This window comes from Neoarius graeffei, chromosome 19 (assembly GCF_027579695.1).
Source record: "Neoarius graeffei isolate fNeoGra1 chromosome 19, fNeoGra1.pri, whole genome shotgun sequence".
NCBI lineage: Eukaryota > Metazoa > Chordata > Actinopteri > Siluriformes > Ariidae > Neoarius > Neoarius graeffei.
Window position 1 is genome coordinate 6,837,231 of NC_083587.1, and position 23,433 is coordinate 6,860,663.

The 23,433-nt window shown below is 45.3% G+C and overlaps 1 protein-coding gene and 3 pseudogenes across 2 annotated transcripts in view; 1 reads left to right on the forward strand and 3 right to left on the reverse strand.

Annotated features, from left to right (window-relative positions):
* Positions 1 to 23,433, forward strand: part of LOC132867671 (zinc finger protein 271-like) — an 806,111-nt gene that overhangs the window by 352,065 nt on the left and 430,613 nt on the right. The gene's annotated exons all lie outside the window — the stretch shown is intronic.
* Positions 15,377 to 15,495, reverse strand: LOC132868144 (5S ribosomal RNA; annotated as a pseudogene).
* LOC132868113 (5S ribosomal RNA) lies at positions 15,590 to 15,708 on the reverse strand (annotated as a pseudogene).
* Positions 15,806 to 15,924, reverse strand: LOC132868139 (5S ribosomal RNA; annotated as a pseudogene).

The following is a 23,433-nucleotide window of genomic DNA, read 5'->3' on the forward strand; positions in this document are numbered from 1 at the left end:
CTTGAAGCTCTGTTGTCTGTGTCTGCTCTGGATGGCCAAGCTTTAGGTAATGGAAGAGTCACCCAAGTAACTTCTCCAGTTCTTCTCCAGTCTCAAGGTCACAGAGAAGAAATATCCCTGTACCTGATTCATTCACCAGAGTTCCCAGTGATTCTAGGCTTCCCTTGGCTCACCTGCCACAACCCTCACATAGACTGGGTAACAAGCCAGGTTGTGGAATGGGGCCCTACATGCCATGCCTCTTGTCTGCTCTCTAGTTCTCCTGTGTCTCCTGCCGAGCCCCCGACCTCACTGAGTTATCTCAAGTTCCCACAGAGTACTGGGATTTGAGGGACGTTTTTAGCAAGAGTAGGGCCGCCACTCTTCCTCCTCACTGTGCCTATGACTGTGCCATAGACTTGCTCCCCGGTGCTACCCCTCCTCAGGGCAGGCTGTTTTCCCTTTCTCAGCCAGAACGCAAGGCCATCGATGAATACATCAAGGATGCCCTGGCCTCGGGATTCATCCACCCCTCCACCTCACCTGCTGGTGCAGGCTTCTTCTTTGTCAGCAAGAAGGATGGGGGACTGCGACTGTGTATTGACTACAGGAGCCTGAATAAGATCACAGTGCGCAACCGCTATCCCCTTCCGCTGATGTCCACCGCATTCGACCTGCTCCAAGGTGCTACAGTCTTCACTAAGTTGGATTTACGAAACACATACCACCTCATTCGTATCCGACAGGGAGACGAATGGAAGACTGCCTTTAACACCCCATCGGGACATTATGAGTACCAAGTGATGCCCTTTGGACTTACCAATGCACCAGCAGTCTTTCAGGCCCTTATCAATGATGTTCTGAGGGAGATGATCAACAAATATGCTTTTGTTTACCTCAACGACATTTTAATATTCTCCAAGACCTTGCATGAGCACCACCACCATGTCCGTCAGGTTCTTCAGAGGCTGCTAAAGAACAACCTGTTTGTGAAAGCCCAGAAATGTGAATTTCATGTCCCAGAGGTCTCCTTTCTAGGTTTTATTGTACAGACGGGACAACTTCAGATGGATCCAGCCAAGACCCTGGCCATCCGGGACTGGCCCACTCCCAAGTCTGTGAAAGAAGTTCAGCGGTTTTTAGGATTTGCTAATTTCTACCGCAAGTTTGTCAGAAACTTCAGTTTGGTAGCAGCGCCCATATCTGACCTCACCAAAAGGACAGGTGGGTCTTTTGTCTGGTCTCCTCAGGCAGAGAGGGCTTTCAAGGACCTCAAGCACCGTTTCTGTACTGGACCCATTTTGGTCCTCCCTGACACATCACAACCTTTCATTGTCGAGGTGGACGCTTTGGACAGTGGCGTCAGTGCTGTCCTCTCTCAATGCTCGGATGGAAGGTCGCACCCCTGTGCATACTTCTCCCACTGTCTGAGTCCTGCGGAGTCCCATTATGATGTGGGTGATCGAGAACTGCTTGCTGTCAAACTGGCCCTTGAGGAGTGGAGGCACTGGCTGGAGGGAGCTCAACATCCATTCCTGGTTTGGACGGACCACAAAAACCTGGAGTACCTCCAGCAAGCCAAGAGACTTAATCCTCGACAAGCTAGGTGGGCCTTGTTCTTCAGTCGGTTCGATTTCACCCTGTCGTACCGCCCTGGCTCAAAGAACACCAAACATGATGCTCTTTCCAAACAGTTCTCTTCCACTAACAGGGAGAGTGAAGTTGGGCCTATTATCCCTGTGTCCTGAATTGTGGCCCCTGTTTGCTGGGGTGTCGAGGAGGCTGTCTGACAAGCTCAACGCCAGGACCCCGGTCCTGGGACGGGGCCACCTGGTCTCTTGTACTTTCCACGTCAAGCCTGGGCCAAGGTTCTCCAGTGGGGTCATTCATCCCCTCTCACTGCTCACCTGGGAGCTCGGAGGACCCTGGACTTCTTGAAGAGATGCTTCTGGTGGCCAGGTATTGGGAAAGAAGTGAGGTCATTCATCCTGTCCTGTGAAGTGTGCACCAGAAGCAAGAACCCACGGCAGCATCCCCATGGCCTCCTGCATCCTCTGCCCATTCTTCTGCGTCCCTGGTCCCATGTGGCGGTCGACTTCATCATGGGCCTTCCAGATTCACAAGGTAATGCTGTCATTCTAGTTATAGTTGACAGGTTCTCAAAGGCCTGTCGTTTCATACCTCTATGCAAGCTCCCTTCTGCCCTTGAGACTGCCAATGTTCACCCATGTCTTCCGAGTCTTTGGACCTCCACAGGACATCGTCTCCAACCGAGGCCCCTAGTTCTCCTCCCGAGTGTGGCGGGCGTTCTGCAAGCTGATCGGGACCACTGCCAGCCTCTCCTCTGGGTTCCATCCCCAGTCTAATGGCCAGACTGAGCGGCTCAACCAGGACCTAGAAACCACCATGCAAAGCCTGGTGATGGACAACCCAACATCGTGGAGCACCTGGTTGCCATGGGCGGAGTACGCCCATAACACCCTTCAGTCATTGGCCACCAGGTTGTCTCCATTCCAATGCCAATTCGGGTTCCAGCCACCTTTGTTTCCTGAACAGGAGGAGGACGCTGGGGTGCCCTCGGTCAATCATTTCCTGAGACAGTGTCATAAGACCTGGAACAAGGTCCGGAGGACTCTCATTCATACTTCCAGGGCCAACCAGACTCAGGCCAACCACCATAGACGGCCTGCCCACAGTTTTCACCCTGGACAGCGGGTTTGGTTGTCCACCAAAGACCTTCCTCTATGGGTGGAGAACCGCAAACTTTCCCCTAGTTATGTTGGTCCCTTCAAGGTAGTGCGCAGAGTGAACCCTGTTGCCTACCGGCTCCAGTTACCCCGGTCGCTGAGAATCAATCCCACATTTCACGTGTCCCTGTTGCGGCCCGTACTGTCGTCCCTTTATGCCCCTGCCCCTAGGAGTCCCCCGCCTCCCCGCATCCTCCGTGGACAGACTGTGCTCATCATGCGCTGCCTGCTGGATTCCCACCGGGTCCGTGGCGGTCTCCAGTACCTAGTTGACTGGGAGGGCTATGGGCCTGAGGAGCGCTGTTGGGTCCCCTCTCGGGACATTTTAGACAAAGAACTTTGTCAGGACTTCCATTTGGCCCATCCTGATTGCCCTGGGAACGTCAGGAGACACTCCTTGAGGGGGGGTCCTGTTAGGCTTTGGGACTATCTTGGCCTCTAGAGGCCGCTATTATATCTTTTGTCTTGTCATGTTTTGTTTTGACAGCTAGGGGGGTTGTGTTTTTGTTTTGACAGCCATGTGCTTCTTTGTTTTTCATGTGCCTTGTGCCCCACCTAGTCTTAATTGACAATTATGACCTGGTCATGTGTTCTATTACTTTGGGTATTTATACTACCCCATTTTGTCTTTCTAGTCACTGAGTCTTTGTGTTTTATGGTGAGTCACTTTGGTACTGCGTGCCTTAGCCTTTTGTCTTTGTTTTTTGTAGTTTGCTCTTTTGGGACATTTTGACTATTTTTTGAACTCTTGGAACTTTGGTATTTTTTGTATCTCCTGTTTGTTTGGATTTACCTTGGTGGATTTTGTTTTTTCACAAGCTTTGGATTTTGCTGGACTTCTGAGCTTGGGCAATAAACTTTATTGAACTGTAGCTTTGATTTCACTCCTCTGCACTTAAGTCATTCCTCCGCTTAGCCTAGTGGGTGTTTCTGGGATTCCACACCAGCAGCCCAGGTTCAAGTCCCCGCTCAACCTAACACTGTTTCTTGGCTGGGTGCGACATTTCCTCTTGACCAATCAGAGTTCGGTAAGCGTTCTACACACATGGCGGCACCCAGAAGCGAGGAGTTTTGTTTGTTTGTATCGCTTCTTGAGAACAAACAACTTTTGCAAATAGTGCTTGTGAATACTTTTCATGGTTTTGAAGAACCTGTGAGACCTACACCCGGTGGTAGAAGACGTTGTTTAAACAAAGATAACCATGAACGAGCGCAAACGAAGAAAATTTGCTATTCTGGTGGTGGGCTGATTATTGTTATTTAATTAGTGGTTTTGTCATGCTATTTAAGGTGACACTCTGAATGGATTGCATTTAAAAATTGAACTAACTGGCCATTTGCTATTTAGTTAGTTGTTTTCTGTGGTGGACAGTCTTAAAACATAAGATTAAACATAAATGAATGAATGTTAAGTGTTTATATAATTTATTTGATTTTATTATTAAGTGTATGATGAAAGTTCCTGATATTATATATCTACAGCATGTTCTCTTGTTTTTAAAAACAGAAAGACAGAAAAAATGAATGGATTTATAGCATTTTGAAAAAAGAATGAGTGGATTTATTGCATTTTGAAAAAAATATATAATAAACTTTGGATTTATAATCAATAACATTGTTGTTAGATTTGTCAATTATTGTTGAAAACGTTCAGACTGAACCAGCTATCTACAACAGGATAAATTAAATATTTGCAAAATTTATGGGTCTGGGTAAATAAATGTCATTTTTCTGAAAACAATCAAAAGGGATTTATAGCATTCTGGAAAAGAGCTCTACATTTTTTTTTTTTTTTGCTTTAATCACAATCCCCATTTTAATATTTCTTTGAATTTAGTTGTAAACACTTTAGTCCTGCCAGAGCTCATCCCCCAAAGGGCCACATGCTTTATTTTGGTTAATGGCCCTCCTTTTGTTCTGGCTGATAGCTCTGTGTGTGTGTGTGTGTGTGTGTGTGTGTGTGTGTGTGTGTGTGTGTGTGTGAAAAGCCTTGCTTTCACACTTAAAACTATTATTTTTTGCTTTCATCACAATCCCATTTTGCTATTTCTTTGAATTGAGTTTCTTTAGTTCATTAAACATTTTGAAATATCTTGTTTTTCTGATTGAAAGATTGATCGAGGAGCTGGAGCGTCATCACTTGATTGTGACTGGACACCCGTCCCCTCTGCCCAATGCTGAACCATCTACCAGAGAGCTACCTGGAGCTGCTCACACACTGCCCAGTGCTACTACAACTGGGCCATCCAACAACAAAACGCCACCTGGATCTCCTCACTCACCGCCCAATGTCACTACAGCTGGGCCGTCCAGTGACAAAATGCCACCTGGATCTCCTCACTCACCGCCCAATGCCATTGCTACTATTGGGCAATCCAGGACCACTGACAGTCAAGAGCATGTCAAACACGTAAACTATTTGTGGCAGTGGGGGTGTGGTCAAGCGTCGGTCTGTGACCGGAGGGCGGAGTCAGGGAAGGTAAGTGGCAGAATCACTGCACCTGATGTTAATTAATGTGTTTGTGTGTCTTCCCAAGTGACCGTGCCCTATTTAAGGAGAGAGAGTGAGAGCAGAGGAGAGCTCTCCCCCGAACCAGACACCGGATGTGTGTGCATGCGCGTGTGTCTGTTGATTATTATTATTGAGAGACCACTGAAAAGTGTTCACAATAAAAGGGTTTACAAAACTTAGTTCTGTCCTGCTGTCTTCTGTGCTCTGCCCACTCCTATGAACTGCCACAGTGGTGCTGAAACCCGGGTGAGTGGAGCGCAGAAACAGAACAGCCCCATGGAGTCCTCCCCTTTTGCCGACCTGGTCCATGCCCTCGCCACGGCCCAGCAAAGCCAGCACCAGGTGCTAGTTGCCCTCCGGAAGGAGCAGGAGCAACAGTTTGAGGCCCTGGTGTTGGCTCAGCAGGAAGATCGACAGGCGTTCCGGCACCTCCTCGCGTCAGCGGGGTCCACCAACTCCACCACTGCGGGCCCTTCCCCCCTCACCCTAACGAAGATGGGCCTGCAAGACGACCCCGAGGCCTTCCTAATGCTCTTTGAGCAGGTAGCAGAGACCTTGGGATGGCTGGTGGAACAGCGCATGGCGCTCCTCCTCCCCCTGCTAATGGGAGAGGCGCAGCTGGCCGTGCTACAGCTCTCCGCTGACCGCCGGCTGGCCTACGCAGACCTTCGCCAGGCCGTCCTCCAGCATGTGGGGTGCACCCCTGAGCAACACCGACAGTGCTTCCATGCTTTGCGCTTGGAGGAAGTCGGCCGGCCGTTCGCATTTGGCCAGCAACTCCGGGACACCTGCTGGCAGTGGTTGAGGGCCGACAACCGCGAGGCTGAGGGAATCATTAACCAGGTGGTACTAGAGCAGTTCATCGCGCGCTTACCAGCAGGAACTGCAGAGTGGGTCCAGTGCCACCGCCCAGCATTGCTGGATCAGGCAATCGAGCTGGTGGAGGACCATTTGGTGGCTGTCCTGACGGCAGGACAGCAGACAACCTCTTCTCCCCTCTCCTTTCTCTCTCTCTCCCTCTCCTCCTGTGTCTCATCCTTGCCCCGTTCCCCCACCGCGGAGGCGGGGGCCGGCGCCACCTCAGCCGGCCCGCCACACCCGCGGTGCCCTCCCGTTTCTCCCTTCTGTGTTTGTCTTTCCCCCCCCTCAAGTGAGTGAGCCCCAGAGCAGAGAGGAAGCCCGGGCCGTTTTGCTGGCGCTGCGGGGAGCCGGGCCACCTCCAACAGCAGTGCTCAGTAATGGAAGTGGGGGCGGTGGTTCGGATCCCCAACACGCCAGGAGCCACCCTCGATCGGGCCGGAGCGTATCGCATACCGGTGAGTGTCCAAGGGGATACATATCAGGCGTTGGTGGATTCTGGTTGTAATCAGACCTCAATCCACCAAAGTCTGGTGCAAGACGATGCATTCGGGGGAGCACAATTGGTGAAGGTGTTGTGGGTGCATGGGGATGTTCACAACTACCCTTTAGTGTCGGTCCACATTCTTTTTCGAGGGGAAAAATTTATAGTAAAGGTGGTGGTTAATCATCGCCTTACCCACTCGATAATTTTGGGGACTGATTGGCCGGGATTTGGGGAATTAATGAGTCATTTAGTAAAGAGTGGGTCCTGCTGTAGTTTAACAGGGGGAGGTCCCGGTGTCGCATTGGCGGGAGCAGCTGTCACAGAGCCGTCTACGTCATCTCTGCGTCAGAGTGAGGAGCCACCGGCTCCTCCTTTCTCTATTGGGGAAACCCTCGCGGATTTTCCATTAGAGCAATCGCGAGACGAGACTCTGCGGCATGCGTTTGCCCAAGTGAGAGTAATCGATGGTCAAACGCTTCAGCCAAATGCCACCCCGTCCTTCCCCTACTTCACAATTATGAAGGATAGATTATACTGAGTAATGCAGGACACTCAGACTAAAGAGCAAGTCACGCAGCTTTTGGTTCTGAAGAGACGCTGGGAATTGGTATTCCAGGCGGCTCACTTTAATCCCATGGCTGGACACTTAGGGCAGGATAAAACACTAGCCTGAATAATGGCCCGGTTCTATTGGCCAGGGATTTGCGGCGATGTCCATAGGTGGTGTACGGCATGCCGCGAATGCCAGTTAATAAATCCAGCAGCCATTCCAAAAGCGCCTTTGTGCCCTCTCCCATTAATCGAGACCCCATTCGAAAGAATTGGGATGGATCTTGTTGGGCCATTAGATCAGTCAACACGAGGGTACCACTTTATATTGGTTCTGGTGGACTATGCAACGTGATACCCAGAAGCGGTGCCTCTTCACAATATCTCAGCATGCAGTATTGCGGAAGCGCTCTTCCGCGTCATCTCCTGAGTTGGAATCCTGAAAGAGATTCTGACTGACCAAGGCACCTCGTTTATGTCACGTACACTGAACGAACTGTATGGGTTGTTGGGTATTGAGTCGATCCGCATCAGCGTGTATCACCCACAAACAGACGGTTTAGTTGAACAGTTCAATCGCACCCTCAAGAATATAATTTAAAAATTTGTAAGTGAGGTCGCATGTAATTGGGATAAATGGCTCAAACCCTTGTTATTTGCAGTGCGAGAGGTCCCCCAAGCCTCCACGGGGTTCTCCCTGCTTGAATTGTTATATGGGCATAAGCCGCGTGGCATTCTAGATGTGCTGCGAGAAAATTGGGAGGAGGGACCTTCACCAAGTAAAAATGAAATTCAATACGTTATTGACCTGCACGCAAAACTCCACACCCTCACACACCTAACCCAGGAGAATTTGCAGCAGGCCCAAGAACGACAAACCCGCCTGTACGACAAGGGTACGCGCCTTAGGGAGTTCGCACCGGGAGATAAAGTACTCATACTGTTGCCCACATCGAGCTCCAAATTAGTCACCAAGTGGCAAGGACCCTTTGAGGTCACATGGCGAGTCGGGGACATTGACTATGAGGTGAGGCGAACGGACAGGGGTGGGGCGCTACAGATTTACCACCTCAATCTGCTCAAACTCTGGAATGAGGAGGTCCCCATGGCATTGGTGTCGGTGGTTCTGGAGAAGGCAGAGCTGGGGCCAGAGGTTCAAAAAGGAGCATTGGCATCACGTACCTCTCTGGTCCCCTGAGGAGACCACCTCTCCCCGGCCCAACTTGCGGAGGTTGCCCAATTGCAGACCGAGTTTTCAGACGTGTTCTCGCCCTTGCCCGGCCGCACCAACCTCATAGAGCACCACATTGAGATGCCCCCGGGGGTGGTAGTGCGTAGCCACCCTTACAGGCTACCCGAACACAAGAAAAAAGTGGTTTGGGAAGAACTCGAGGCCATGCTCGAAATGAGCATCATCGAGGAGTCCGACAGTGACTGGAGTGACTGGAGTGCCTGGTACCCAAGGCCGACGGGTCGGTCCGGTTCTGTGTAGACTATAGAAAAGTCAACGCGGTGTCTAAATTCGACGCATACCCAATGCCTCATATTGATGAGTTGCTCGATCGACTAGGCACGGCTCGCTTTTACTCGACACTGAATTTGGTAAAGGGTTATTGGCAGATCCTCTTTCCTCCATTATCCCGAGAAAAAAACGGCCTTTTCCACACCGTTCGGCTTACACCAGTTTGTCACACTTCCTTTTGGGCTGTTTGGGGTGCCCGCTATGTTTCAGCGGCTGATGGATAGGGTCCTCCGCCCCCACTCCACCTATGCGGCCGCATACCTCGACGACATCATTATTTATAGTTATGACTGGCCGCGGCACCTACAACATCTGAGGGCCATCCTTAGGTCGCTGAAGAGGGCGGGTCTCACAGCCAACCCGAAGAAGTGTGCGATTGGGCGGGTGGAAGTACGGTATCTGGGCTTCCACTTGGGCAATGGGCAGGTGCGTCCCCAAATTAACAAGACAGCAGCAATTGCGGCCTGCCCGAGGCCCAAGACCAAAAAGGGGGTGAGACAGTTCCTGGGGCTGGCTGGCTATTATCGTAGGTTTATATCTAATTATTCGGACGTCACCAGCCCGCTGACTGATCTGAGCAATGCCAGTGGGCTTTTTCTGAGGTAAAGGCTGCACTGTGTGGGGGGCCACTTTTACACTCCCCTGACTTTTCTCTCCCCTTTATGTTACAGACGGATATGTCAGACAGAGGGCTGGGGGCTGTTTTGTCCCAGGAGGTGGAGGAGGAGGACCGCCCCATGCTGTATATCAGTAGAAAGCTGTCGGTGCATGAGGGGCTCTACAGCACTATTGAGAAGGAGTGCCTAGCAATCAAGTGGGCGTGTCAAGTTCCTCTCATGTCAAGGGTGGGGGAGTCGGCTGCAGGCTGGACAGCCGCCCGGCCTGAGTCGGGTGGTGGGGGTATGTGGCAGCGGGGGCGTGGTCAAGTGTCGGTCTGTGACCGGAGGGCGGAGTCAGGGAAGGTAAGTGGCAGAATCACTGCACCTGATGTTAATTAATGTGTTTCTGTGTCTTCCCCAGTGACCGCGCCCTATTTAAGGAGAGAGAGCGAGAGCAGAGGAGAGATCTCCCCCGAACCAGACACCAGATGTGTGTGCGTGTGCGTGTGTCTGTTGATTATTATTATTGAGAGACCACTGAAAAGTGTTCACAATAAAAGGGTTTACAAAACTTAGTTCTGTCCTGCCGTCTTCTGTGCTCCGCCCACTCCTACGAACTGCCACAGTATTCTCAACCGGTCAAGCAGCTCATGCTTGAGAAGTGCCTTTACAAGAGGCATTCCCTGGACCATCCACTGCTGAATGACTTTGTGAAATACCTCAGGGAGGATCTCTTCAATAAGAATTGCAAACAGGAGGTGAGGACCATTAAACAGTTTTTATAAGGAAATTTATATGCAGGTTAATAAAAGATGAAGCAAAACAGTCATGACCAGAAGGTAATGTAACATGATCTCTTTTATTTTCAGGTTGAAAATGTTGCTCGGTATCTACAGTATATTATGCTGACCCACGGACACCATCCCTGCAGTTTGTCAAAGACAGAGAGAATATCCAACAGTACCTCCATGACTTCTTGGGGCCAAATTGAAAAAGAGAACACAGCAGAATTAGCTCAAGAGCTTGAAAAGGTTGGTAGCAGTTTTTTTTATGATGTCAACAGTTTAGTCACTTGTTTGTAAATTAACCTTTCAGACAAGCTTCTCTATTTTGTTAGTACATGTACATAATTATATCCTTGTACTTCCTCTGACAGATTCCTGGTTTTCCACACAGTCCAAACCAACCTGAGAAATGAGGATGTGACACTCCATAGACAGTGCGTGAACATCATTTCCTTCATTGGTGCTTTGCAGGAAATGATTACCAAGTCTGCACAGGAAGAGGTTCTCTCAACTAGGTATCAGTGATTTTACCCATGTAAATGGTCAAGAGCTGGTAGTCCTCTCTCTGCCTGCTGTAATATGATTAGTTCACTCTTTTGACATTTTTTCCTCATAGGTATGACATGTTGATGGACATGAATCTGTTGTCAACACAAGACTGCTTGTCTGTACTGGAGGTTGCCAACAAGGACTTCTTAGCAGTTATGGATAAACTGTCTGACAATAGTTCTGACACCCTGGAGTCTGGTGATCACATGCTTGTGTTGCACTACCTCCAGGCTATTGTGATTTTGAAACACCTCCAACGACCAAGTGTGGTGAAGAACATGACTGTGAGTGTTTCTGTGTTATTTTGGTCTACAATGGTAAATTTCCCCTTGATATTTTCGTCATTAACTCTACAAAATAATGAAACCCTCATTTATTACAGGTCCAGGAGTGGCTTCATAGGAAAGCATGTGATTCACATTATGTGACTGGGGTAAAGGAGCACAAGAATGGAGCACAGCAAGTGGCCTCATTTGCCCTGTCAAAGGAGGATGAGCACGAGGACCTGGGTGCTGCCTCAAGGTGAGCATTTTTTGCACAATTAATACAAGCACAATCAAGCACACCATACTCTATATTTAGGAAAAAAGATGTTTTTCTTATGATTTTTTTTTTTAATTATAATTGTAGATCTGATTCTTCTGGGGAGGAAGCCACCTCTGAACCTTCTGAGGAGGGCACCAGCTGTGAGTCTGCTGGGGAGGGTACCAGCAGTAGTACCCACAACACTGCCGGTTCTACTGCTGTCAGATCTTTGTCAGAATCAGGAAAGGAAATTGAGGTGTCATTTCAAAACCTACTGACAAAATATCCTCTGACAATCGATGGGCCAAAACCAAAACAGAAACTTTTACAGGGTGTTTCTTGTTGGCAAAAGGTTTATGAGCGTTGGGAGAAGAGGCAGTTGTAACTGCAACAAGAATGTGTCTGCTGTGAGTATTTTTTCTTTCCATATTTAATATTATTTTCATGTAAAAATAATTACGTGATTCAAAGTTGTCACTCATTGTCTTCCTAACTAACACAACTTATTTTTTTTCACAGCACACTTCCCTTGGCGTCAGCCAACACAGGAGCAGCTCGAAGAATGGGTTGCAAAGCAGGACTGGGTCAGTAAAACTGGTACCACACATCTTCTTGAGAGGTGGATACCCTCTAGATCTGAGGAAAACATCATGGAGTGCAAACAGATTCAGAGACTTGTGAAGGAGCAGAAGTGGAAAGGACTTAGCATACAGCACTCTGAAGGGAAGAGTACAAGCATCATGGCAAACTGCAGATTTTGCGCTGGTGAGGTGGTCTGTGGCTACCATGGACATGTTGTCACAGCCAGTGAGGGCCAGGAAGTGATGAAGAGCCGCTGTGACTGCCACCCTGGAAAGCAGACTCCAGGCAGATTAATCCAGTATTCAAAAAAGAATGCCAACGTCAAGCCCAAACACTGCACTTTTGAAATGGGTGGAGAGGAATGAAGTGTGACTTTTTTTGTTGCAACCAAGACTATTTCACCAAATCAAGAAGTGTTGCTTCCCAGTGCATTGAAAAAAGTCTCTTGGATGAGAGGGAGGAGGGGCTTCAGACTTTCAGTTGCATGTCCCAGACCCGGTGAAATGCAACTAAATTGTCCAGCTCCATCCATTTTCACATCCAAAGACATTAAACTGGGAATCTCTGCCTTCAGCCTGCCCTGCATCTGCCTGCACTCATTCTGCTCTAAATGACGCCCCTGCCATGCAGGGTCTAATGATGATGATACATCTATACTTATTGTTGACATTTTCTTATTGACATTGACATTTTGATAGCTCTGTGCTGCTGCTCTGTATGTTTTGTATGACCAGTGTATGTTGTCATGTATGGTTTGAAACATTGCTTTTCAACAAACCTGGTTGAAAACGGCAGGTGGATGGGAGGGTCCAACCTGTACGTAGCCCCACCCTCATTTGCATTTCTGTAAGTATAAATACCAGAGGCAGAATCTAGGCCACTCTACCATGAAGTTCTGCTGGAGACTGCTGAATACTCTGCCAGATTTCATTGTCATTGCTATGTGCCTTTGAGCCTTTTGCTGGAGATTCTGCAGAAGATATTTCCATTACCGCTACTACTAAAAAGCTTTATTCCTTTACCACAAAAGCAATTTTAATTGCCACTTGCCTTTGAGTCTTGTGCTCAGAGTTTGATCTTCTTTGTCTTCAATTTGTCCAGAGCTTCACTCACTGCTGAGATATGGATTCAAAGTTAGGAACATTAATACTTGCTTGGATATTGTGTTGTAAATAGGTGCAGCTAGTTTTGCTCTTGCAATGTTCAGAGTATATGCTTAGCTTTTGAAAAAGACCAATTGTGTTTTTCTTATGTGTACCTTTCATGCACCTTCTTTTATTCAACCTATTGTGAATTAACCTATTATTAACTACATTTACTTCATGCCTTTCTTTTCTTTTTCCAGGAAACCTGTACGCAGGCACCATTTGCTTTGCCCAGTCTGTTTTAGGACCCAAGAAACACTGACTACGTTTACATGCACGTCCAAATCGAGCTGCTGTTGGTAATCGAGCAAAGGGTCCCAGCAGGGGTGCCAGAGAAATCCAATCCTACATGCACAAGTGAAATCGGGCTATTGTGCAAGGTGCATTGTGCAGCCGAGCCACACGTGGCGCTACACGCCCCATCGTGTTGGTACACTTCCGGTTGTCGTCATGAAGAAGAGCTATAGTGTTGCCAGATACTGCTGACGTATCCCAGCCCAAAACATGTTCAAATCCGCTAAAATGCACTTAAAACACCCAATCTGGCAACACTAGTAGTTCCGTGTTCAAGCTGTTAGGCTTGCTCGAACAGACTATGGCTACAAACTGTCCGGCGCAGACCACTGTTTTGTAAGACAACTTATTTTGCACAATAATATTTTTCTAAAGTCCATTTTTTGCTTACAAAAAATATTTTTTTTGCTTACAATTTAACTTATGTCTTAATAAACACACAAAAAGTTCAGTGGTTTTGTTTTTATTGACATTCTTCAGATGTTGGACATATATACACACACAAATACAATGACTTGTTTATGTACACAATTCACAGCTATGCAACAGCTGTACAGATGTATTTGGTGATACAGTAAGTGAGCTAAATTTTAACAGTGCAAACAATGCCACAAAAAGAAAAGATTCATGCCATTGTCATGATTCGTTGTCATGCCGACCGAGGCTGTTGTGTTTCCCGCTTGTGGTCTCGTCACTCGTCACTTCCGGAAGTAGCTCGACAACTAGCTCGATAGGGTATACATGCACAAAGAAGCTCGGCAGAAATCGCATAAACTAGGTCGTGTAGCTCGATTCCGAGAAATCAAGTTCGGTTCAATTTCAGCCGAATTAAGGTGTATACATGGCATTTTGAACTTTGATTTCAGCTGAGCAACGGCAGAAATTCGATTCTCTCTATGTGCATGTAAACGTAGTGACTGTCTAGTCATCTGTGCAGATCGTGCATGAAAGACAGCCCTGAAGCTGCCATTGAAATGGTGGTCGAAAAGGCCAAGGATGACGTTTTCCATCTCCTGAAGGATGGCAGGACTTTCGACTATGTGGTCCTTACTCAAATAATGGCTGATGGCAATCCTATCCACAGGTTGGTGGCTTCCACATTACTTTTTGTTTAATCTAGGGTTATTCCATATATGCCATTCCTAACATTGAATAATCAACGACCTATTTACATCTGACTGAAGGCGGTGATAATGGGGCTGTAAGGATAATGTACCTAATTTGGAGAATACTGACATTTCCCCATTCTCCCAATGGGCAGAATGTTTTTGTTTTGGTTAATGGCTCTCCTTTTGTTCTGGTTGATAGCTCTGTGGTGCTGCTGCTGCTGCTGTGTGTGTGTGTGTGTGTGTGTGTGTTTGTGATGAAAGCATAAAAAATAGTTTTGAGTATGAAAACAATCACCTTTTACTAGTTTGATTTCACACACTTTATATCATTAACCATTTTCAAATGTCTTGTTTTCCTTACTGAAAGAATGATTGAGGAGCTGGAGCGTCATCACTTGGTTGTGACTAGAATCCCACCCTCTCTGCCCAATGCCGAACCAGCCACCGGGCATTGGCAACCTGAAACTGTAACTGGACCCCAGGGTGAGCCGTCTGGAGAGTTTGATGGAGGCTTGGCATCTACCAGCAGTGGCGAGGTGTTTCAATGGTGAGAGTCTCAGTTTCACAACTTGTCTGATGATGTGTGTTTTTCAGTGTGGCTCACATTAAATCATAACTATGCACTATTATAACAAAAGTTTTATCCCACATTGCAGTGACTGAGATGTGAATTATTCCAACAAGGCCAACCACAACATGCTTGAGATGGGCCTTTATAAGAAGCATTCTCTGGACCATCCACTGCTGAAGAACTTCGCCGAACACCTAGAATTAGATCTCAACTATGTCCATTACAAACAAGAGGTGAGGACCATCATTACACACACTGTGTTTATTAGAAACGTTAATTAGAAAGTTCATAAAAGATGAAGCAAGAAGCAACGGTCATGATTAGAAGGTAATTTAACATTGTTTATTTCATTTTCAGGCTGAAAATGTTTCTTGGTACCTCTACTATGTCAACCCTGAGACACCATCCCTGCAGTTTGTCAATGACAGAGAGAAGCTCCAACAGTACCTACGTCACCTCTCTGATGCAAAATTAAAAAAACAAACTCAGCAGAATTACCTCAAGAGCTTGAAAAGGTTGGTAGCAGTTTTTTTTAATTATGTCAAGAGTGTGACAAAATAAAATGCTTACAGTACCTGGTATTCCTAGGCAGTCTCCCACTCAAGTACTAACCAGGCCCAACTCTGTTTAGCTTCTGAGATTAGACAGGATCAGGCGTTGTCAGAGTGGTTTGGCCGCAAGCAGCAGTTTGTTGGAAATATGGCTTTTTTCTTGCCTTGCCCCAGCCCACCCTGAGGGGAAATTCAAACAGATATCTGGAAGAAGGCAAAATAAAATGCTTACAGTACCTGGTCTTCCTAGGCAGTCTCCCACTCAAGTACTAACCAGGCCCAACTCTGTTAAGCTACTGAAATCAGATGGGATCAGGCATTGTCAGAGTGGTTTGGCCGTAAGCAGCAGTTAGTTGGAAATATGGCTTTTTTTTGCCTTGCCTTGCCTTGCGCCACGCTGAGGGGAAATTCAAACAGATATCTGCAAGAAGGTAAAATAAAATGTCACAGTACATGGTATTCCTAGGCAATCTCCCACTCAAGTACTAACCAGGCTCAACTCTGTTTAGCTTCTGAGATCAGGCGGGATCAGGCGTTGTCAGAGTGGTTTGGCCATAAGCAGCAGTTAGTTGGAAATGTGGCTTTTTTCAATAGTTGCCTTGCCTTGCGCTGCCCTGAGGGGAAATTCAAACAGATATCTGCAAGAAGGGCAAAATAAAATACTTACAGTACCTGGTATTCCTAGGCAGTCTACCTCTTCGGTATCACCGTGCCTTGGGATGCTATTTGCCCCCAGAGTGAGCTCTACTCCTTGCCGTGCATTTTAATCAGACCCACGGCTCTGGGAGGATTTTAAAAAAATCAATAACTCCCCCAAGGGATGTCCCAGCCAAGCCAAATTTCGCCTGCACCTCCCTCTACACCAACCCCTATGAACCAGCATGGCCAAGGCCCACTTGGACCGTGCCTCAGGACATTATTCACCGCAAGCTCCGCTCCTCACCTCCAGCTGGACTTTAAAATAAGAAACCTTGCTCACCAGCCAGGTGGGGGCACCCACTCTTAAGCCCACCCAACCCAGGATCGGATTAAAACCCTCTATCGCGGGCCTCCAAGTCGCACTGGCCCCTGGGAAAACCAAAAGTTAGCACAGTCATTTTTCCGCCTAATGCCCATGGTAATACAGAGCAGTGGGACTTTATCATTTGAAACTGAATGATGGTAAGACGAAATTTGTAATAATTGGAACTAAATAGCTCAGAGAAGTTCAAACTGACACGCTTGAGTGTTGAACAAAAAGCTAATTTTATTATGTACAAGCCAAAAAAAATCTAATCATAACCTACATATTTATGATAATATACATTTTATACTACAGTTAATGCTTGAATCGGATTGGATAAATTTTTGTATTATTTTAGCCTCACAGCACGGGTAGTTCCGGGTCTAACGACGGTTAATATTAACGCACTCGCTCCAAGATATTATTGTTTCTATAGTAACAGGTCATACACAGGAACTTGTACAGTGGATATAATCTGAGATTAATAATCAACAGATGTTTGTTCAACAAGTAATTCTAATAACTGTTGATGTGGTGTTTTTTTGTTAGCAGACAATAATTTAACATTTTGGGAAGGAGTTTCAGTTACAATCCCTATTTCTGTTACACTGTCAGAAATCCAACGATAAATAACTAAAATGTATGATGTGTCATTAGTAAATTAAAAACTTACCACTAGCAAATTGCTGTGGTACAAGTGGAATAACACACACACACATGAGACAGTGGGAGTGTGTGCCAATTTTAAAGAACGATTTTGTCTTATTGTCTGTTGTGTTATTCCTTAATCAAACATATTTTAGAAACTTACTTATCTTAACCTTAATATTAAAAAATGTAATACATACACACTTACATAAATACATTATATGCTACCATTACCATGTATAAGTTTGATTACTATGAATTTATAATATTCATTCTCCTAAAACATGTCATAAATACACATCCTACTGTTAAACACTGATACTTTTAACAAAAACAGAGATGGGGTCCAGTTCTTAAAAGGAGACTGGTTCAATAAGGGGGACAGGGTCCCAAAAGTGGACAGGTTCTGTAAATGGGGATGGGATCCTTGTTGGGGTCCGGTTCCTCAAAGGGGACAGGGTCCAGTTCCTAAAAGGGGATTGGTTCAATAAAGGGGACAGGTTCCGTAAGGGGGATGGAGTCCTTGTTGGGGTCCATAAAGGAGACGGGGTTTGGTTCCCTGAAGGGGAAGGGGGGACAGGGTCCAGTTCCTAAAAGGGGACTGGTTCAATAAGGGGGTCTGGTTTCCTGAAGGGGAGGGGGTCCTTAAAATCACCTCACACCCATCACCAACATCTTGCTCACATTGATCAGGCCTGTGATCTTCCTTCTCACCATCTCTCTCCTCTGTGCTGTAGCTGAGGTGACTGACAGGATATGTCCTTCCTGTGTCCAAAGAAATGAAGAGGCAGTGAGACACATCTGCACTTCTCGTCAAACAAATCAGAAACCTTTCTTTTTATAACAAAGTGTCTGTTTTGTACAGCAGGAAATCCTCACTCCAAACATCTTTTACACCAGACGCATTTGCACAAGTGATGCTACTGCAAACTCAGAAACAAACAAACAATTCAGGAATTTCATCTTTTTTCTTTCCTTTTGTGAGAAATACATAAAGATGTGCAAAGACAATTCTGTATAGTGAATCTGTAATAAACATTCTCTTCAGTTTTCACCACCAGCCTGTGTGTTTTTTAAACTGATTAAATACCATGATCCCCTCAAGAAAACCATGAAAACATTTTTACATTTTGCCATCACACAGTGGAAGTTTCTATAAATGTTTGAAGTTCAGTGCACACTAACCCAATTAGGAAAAAATGCCAGTTGTCAAATACTTACCAATCTGCTTTAAAACACTAACTTCCAAATAAGAGAGTATCCAAGACACTTTTTAGGTACAGTCTTTGGCACAGCTTACACCATCTTCACGTTGCCTCTACTACCATCGGTTATATCTCAGGAGACCTGTGAATCTTGCCAAGAGCTAATGTTGTAGTTTCATTTCAAGATTGCACTTGATAAATGCTTTTCATAAACTACATACACAGTGTTTAAAATAATGGTGTAAACAGTAAGTTCTGTTGCAGCAATTTATTATTTTACCAGCATTTTAGTTAAGAGAAGCAAATGTGTCCCAGGCCGGCATGATAAACAAAAGGTTGGTAGTTAAGAATTATTTTCATTTTTCATGAATCTTTGCAGAAGAGGAGGCAAAGGGGAATTTGGATGAAGACTTACATTTAAAGGAAATAGTATTTTTCATAACTAACTTTATACCAAACATCTCTAATGTACAGAGATCTAACAGTTTACAGAGATGTACTGTAAATCATGCTCACATTACATACGCTCTACTTAGATTTTCAGGAAAGCCCTATAACAGAATAACTGTATTAAAGCTGTCTAGGTTAAATTCTGAATGATGGGTCATGCAGATCAAGGAAACAATGGCAAAAGAAAGTTACTATCACCAAGTTAGATGGGACTGTAGAGGCTAGTCAGTGATTTGTTTGAGTCGAGCTTGTCCTGCATGGCTGAGTAATTTTGGTGATGTTGTGTCTCCTGGGACCAAAATATTATTCTGGAATGAGTTCTATGTGACTCTGGACAGTGGCCACTAGTGAGTTAAGCACACAACATACAAATACAATATAATTACTAATATTAGCAATCTAATTGATGTAAAAACGTACACTCTATAGTTATAGTCCATAATTAATCTACAGTGAAATGACAGGGACACGTAAATAACCAAATGTATGGGCAGTGTTGGAAATAAGGCCAGGCCAACAGACATTTATTGGTAATTTTCAAACTTGCCTGTCTGCGTTTCAAATGCATTAAAGCGGATGGCCCATGAAAAATTGTAAAGATAGGAGTCTAATCTCCTTTTAAATTTTCTTCCGAATGTTACACTGGGCGAATACATTATGTCGTAACACAGCCTGTGACACGGGGCACCCAAGGACCCGATTTTAAAAATTCATAACGCTGCCACCGATTTGTTCTAGCCCCACCAAAAGTTAAAGGCACATCTCTCTCCCCGAGCCCTTTCGAACCAGCCCAGGCACAGCCCTCTAGGACTGTGGCTCAGCCCGCTTTTCTCCCCGGAGCCCCCGAAAAACTTTAACTTGAGCCAGTCTTTAAAAATTCATAACTCTGCCACCCAAAGTCCCAGCCCCACCAAACTTTACAGGCACAGCCCTCTCCCCGAGACCTTTCCAAGAAGCCCAGTCATGGCCAGATCTGACATCAGGAGCAAACACAGCTCACAGAACGCTGTAGCATGAGCCCTGGCTCCAGCCACTCTTGGGCACGTGCAGGGATTTAAAAATTCATAAGTCAGCCACCGAAGGTCCTAATCCCATCAACATTTACAGGCACCTCCCTCTCCACGAGCCCTTTGGACCCAGCCCAGGCATGGCCTACTACAACCCTTCCTCAGCCTGTTATTCACCCCCAAAACCCCTGCACGAGCGCTGCTCACTGAAATTTTTAATATGAGCCCAGGATCGAGTAATGGGCAGCACGGTGGTGTAGTGGTCATCACTGTCACCTCACAGCAAGAAGGTTCTGGGTTCGAACTTCGCAGCCGACAGGGGCCTTTCTGTATGGAGTTTGCATGTTCTCCCCATGTCTGCATGGGTTTCCCCCTGGTGCTCCGGTTTCCCCCACAGTTCAAAGACATGCAGATTGTACAATGGGACCACTGTAATTGGTGCAAGCTGTAGTGGTTTCCAAGCCATAATGCATGTACATATATAGATCATATGGATATATGGCAAAAAGCTAATAAATTAAAAAAAAAAATCAGCCGTTAAAAATTCATAACTCAGCCATTGAAAGTCCTAGCCCTGCCAAAATTTACAGGCACCTCCTTCTCCCCAAGTGGCACACTAAATAAGACAGTGATAATACACTCAGTACTCACTGTTTTTACTGCATGATGCAGTTGAACTAGTGTTTTAGGGTTGACAGTATCTGATCCAGTCAGTTAATTAAGAGTTCAGTTTACATGAAACTCTGCAGTCCAGTATTAAGTGACAAACTGCTAATCAGTGGTTATGTGCATTTTTTCATTCATAATAAGAAGGACAGTCCTATGCTTTGTCGGATGTAGATTTATATTTTAATAGAGTTTTTATTTTCTTCTATTTTCTAAGTTCTAGTCCAGTAGATTTTAGTCTGAATACAGAATGATATGACCATGTATAGTTTAAAGTTGTTTTAATAGTCATTTTGTTACAAAGTTACTTGAAATCTCATACTCAAAATTTTAACTATTTTGCAAGAATAGTGCTTGTCTTCATGATACAAAGACACTGATCAATGCCAAACTAGTGACAGAACACTGAAAATCAGGCCTCCTTGTGGACAATTTTCGAGGTCAGGGAATGGTGGGCCAGTGAGCTGCCTTCAGCAAATAAATTTAGAGTGAGATAGATAGATGAAGTTTATTGCTTCTGCTGGGAATTTTGAGAACATCACTGTCAAGAAAAAGCAGTGGATGGTTTTGATTTCTGAGTTCTGAGCCCAGCACACTTCTGGTGTGGAACTCTGCTTACCTGTCACTCCACATGGGTCTCGAACCCACATTCCCTGGCTCATGGAAAACATTGGCATAAAAGAACACAGAACTAGCAGAGGATGGTTTCCATCCATCAACCGCTAGGTTTTGGGCCCAGCATGCTCCCACTGCACCACTATGCACAGCTGTTGTATATGTGGCAAGGATCTTTCCCAGAATGCCCAATAAATAGACTGACAGCAAGAACAGGTGCTCTGTGGAGCTCATGAGGAGTGAGCGTTTGATCACTCAACTTTGAGCAGTCCTGTTCAGAGTTATACTCCATGGTTTGATCCTTTTTCCCCTTCTGGTTGAGAGTACGTCGTGCGCATTCTGGCTGCCGCTTCTCACCGGAGATTTTTTTATTTTATTTCTCTTTTTTATTTTTTTTTTTGTGTGTGTTTGTGTAGTTTGATGTTTGTTTTTGTTTGAGTGTTTTTGTCCACTGGTTGTGGTTTAGCTCTGGACCCAGTTTTGGGCATTGGTTGTTTTAAACTCCAACAAAAATCAAACCTGTGCATGGATGTGAACTTTGTGGAGCAAGAGATATTGTGTCTTATTATGGATGAGAAGATTCTAAGTTTGGCTTGTGGCTGGCATGGTTCTCTTTTATCCCATGCAATGTTCTGGATAATACACTTTCTAACCACAACAAAGTTCAAGCTGCTAGCCACACAACTCAACAAAATGAAAATTGACAGCTACTTTTCTGGAAAACTCCTGGGTTCTCAACCATGGCCTAAGCATTTTAAAGGTGGCCTTTAGAGTTTAAGGCTATTCCATATGGTCTAGTGGTTAGGATTCCTGGTTTTCACCAAGGTGACCTGGGTTTGAGTCCTGATATAGGAATGTGTTTTTGTTGTGTCACCCTAGTTGCAAGTCATGTGACCTTGAGTGAAACCCTCATTCCATAGGCTCTCACTTTCAACCAGCTGTTCTTCCTTTTGTTGCCAGGTGTCGTGATGGGATAAGAAGTCTGATGACAGAGCAGAAGATTCCAGGATTGACTCCAGGCTTACTCAGCTTAGCTCTTTCTTACCCCATCTAAGTTCCTGGGCCTGGTTGTTTGTGAACTCCAACAAAGCACAAAGACTGTACTCTGAATCTGACCACAGCAGCTGCTGTTCAGTGTTAAAGCTATTCTTAACACCATGGGCTCAAACCTATACAGGAAGAAAGGGTAAGTATCCGGGTTTTCACTACACCAGGCCAAATGTGTACAAGTGTATCCAGCTGTTCTTCCAACATCTGATTTCCTGGTAAAGTAAAAGAAAAAACAAACAAACATTATCAGGCTGTGTTAGTTCAGAGTGCCTCAGGGTCATTTTCTCATACACCAATTTGCATATTCGTAAAGGAACCTCCTGTCTGGTCAATGCTCAAATGTCAAACAAATGAGCAAAATGTTCAGCAAATTACATAGCAAACAAAAGACAGGACACATATGACCATTTCCTTCACAGAATCTGAACATGGTCATTGATGGAACTCCTGAATTGTTGGTGTTGCATTTATTTCAACTCATTGCCCAAAGCACTATATCAATACAATTAAACAAAAGTGAATTATTGAAAGTTGCATTGAAGCTTGTTGACTGCAAACTGAGAAGTAGTCTCCCTACCTTTTATTTCTGTCTGTGTTTGTGAGTGTGATTACCAACGTGGAATTGAACCAAATATGCAGTGTATTTGGGTTGTGGCATATTTTTCTGAATTAAAAAGGACGTATAGTACAGATATGTATAAGGTCATCTTTATAGATAAAATTAATATATAGTATTATTTTGGTGATCTTTCCCATCAAAATCAAATCAGGCTGCAAGATCTTGAAAGAATTTAGGTGCAAATTTGCATTTAATAAGTACAAACTGTCTTGTTATGAGCGGAGAAAATGCAATCATGACAAAATATTTCATGATTTCAGTCTCCACTTTACACTCCCACACTGAGGTGAGAACTGTCATAATATCCTGAAAATGTCCCTTAATATCTTGGGAAGGGGTATCCAGCCAGGTTATGCTTTTGTATTGAGCTTGTGCTCATACTTATAAAAACTCAAGTTCAGATTTCAGAGCGGTGCCAACTCTGTCCCATGATGATATGGTATGGAACTTCTCCCTTCATGGTGCAATGGATCTGTGTCTGACACCAGATCAAAAATTTGAGTGTTTAAATTACATCATAGTCACATAATATGCTGCTGGGCTTTTTGCCCAGTTTTATGCAGAAACGTTCAGATGGACTCCAATCTCTATGATGAGCATCCATTTTTTCAAGCTCATGCTGCAAGATAAGATTGCTCTACTAACAACTCTTTCACCAAATTATCATTCATAACAACATAATGTAATATGTTTCCAAAATTTGCCCATTGCTCTGGCTGAAAAAAATGCCTTAGCATACTGCTTGAGATGCTTTCAGAACACAGGTTTCAGTGGGCTTCTTGAATAATGCCCTAGTTTCAGAATGT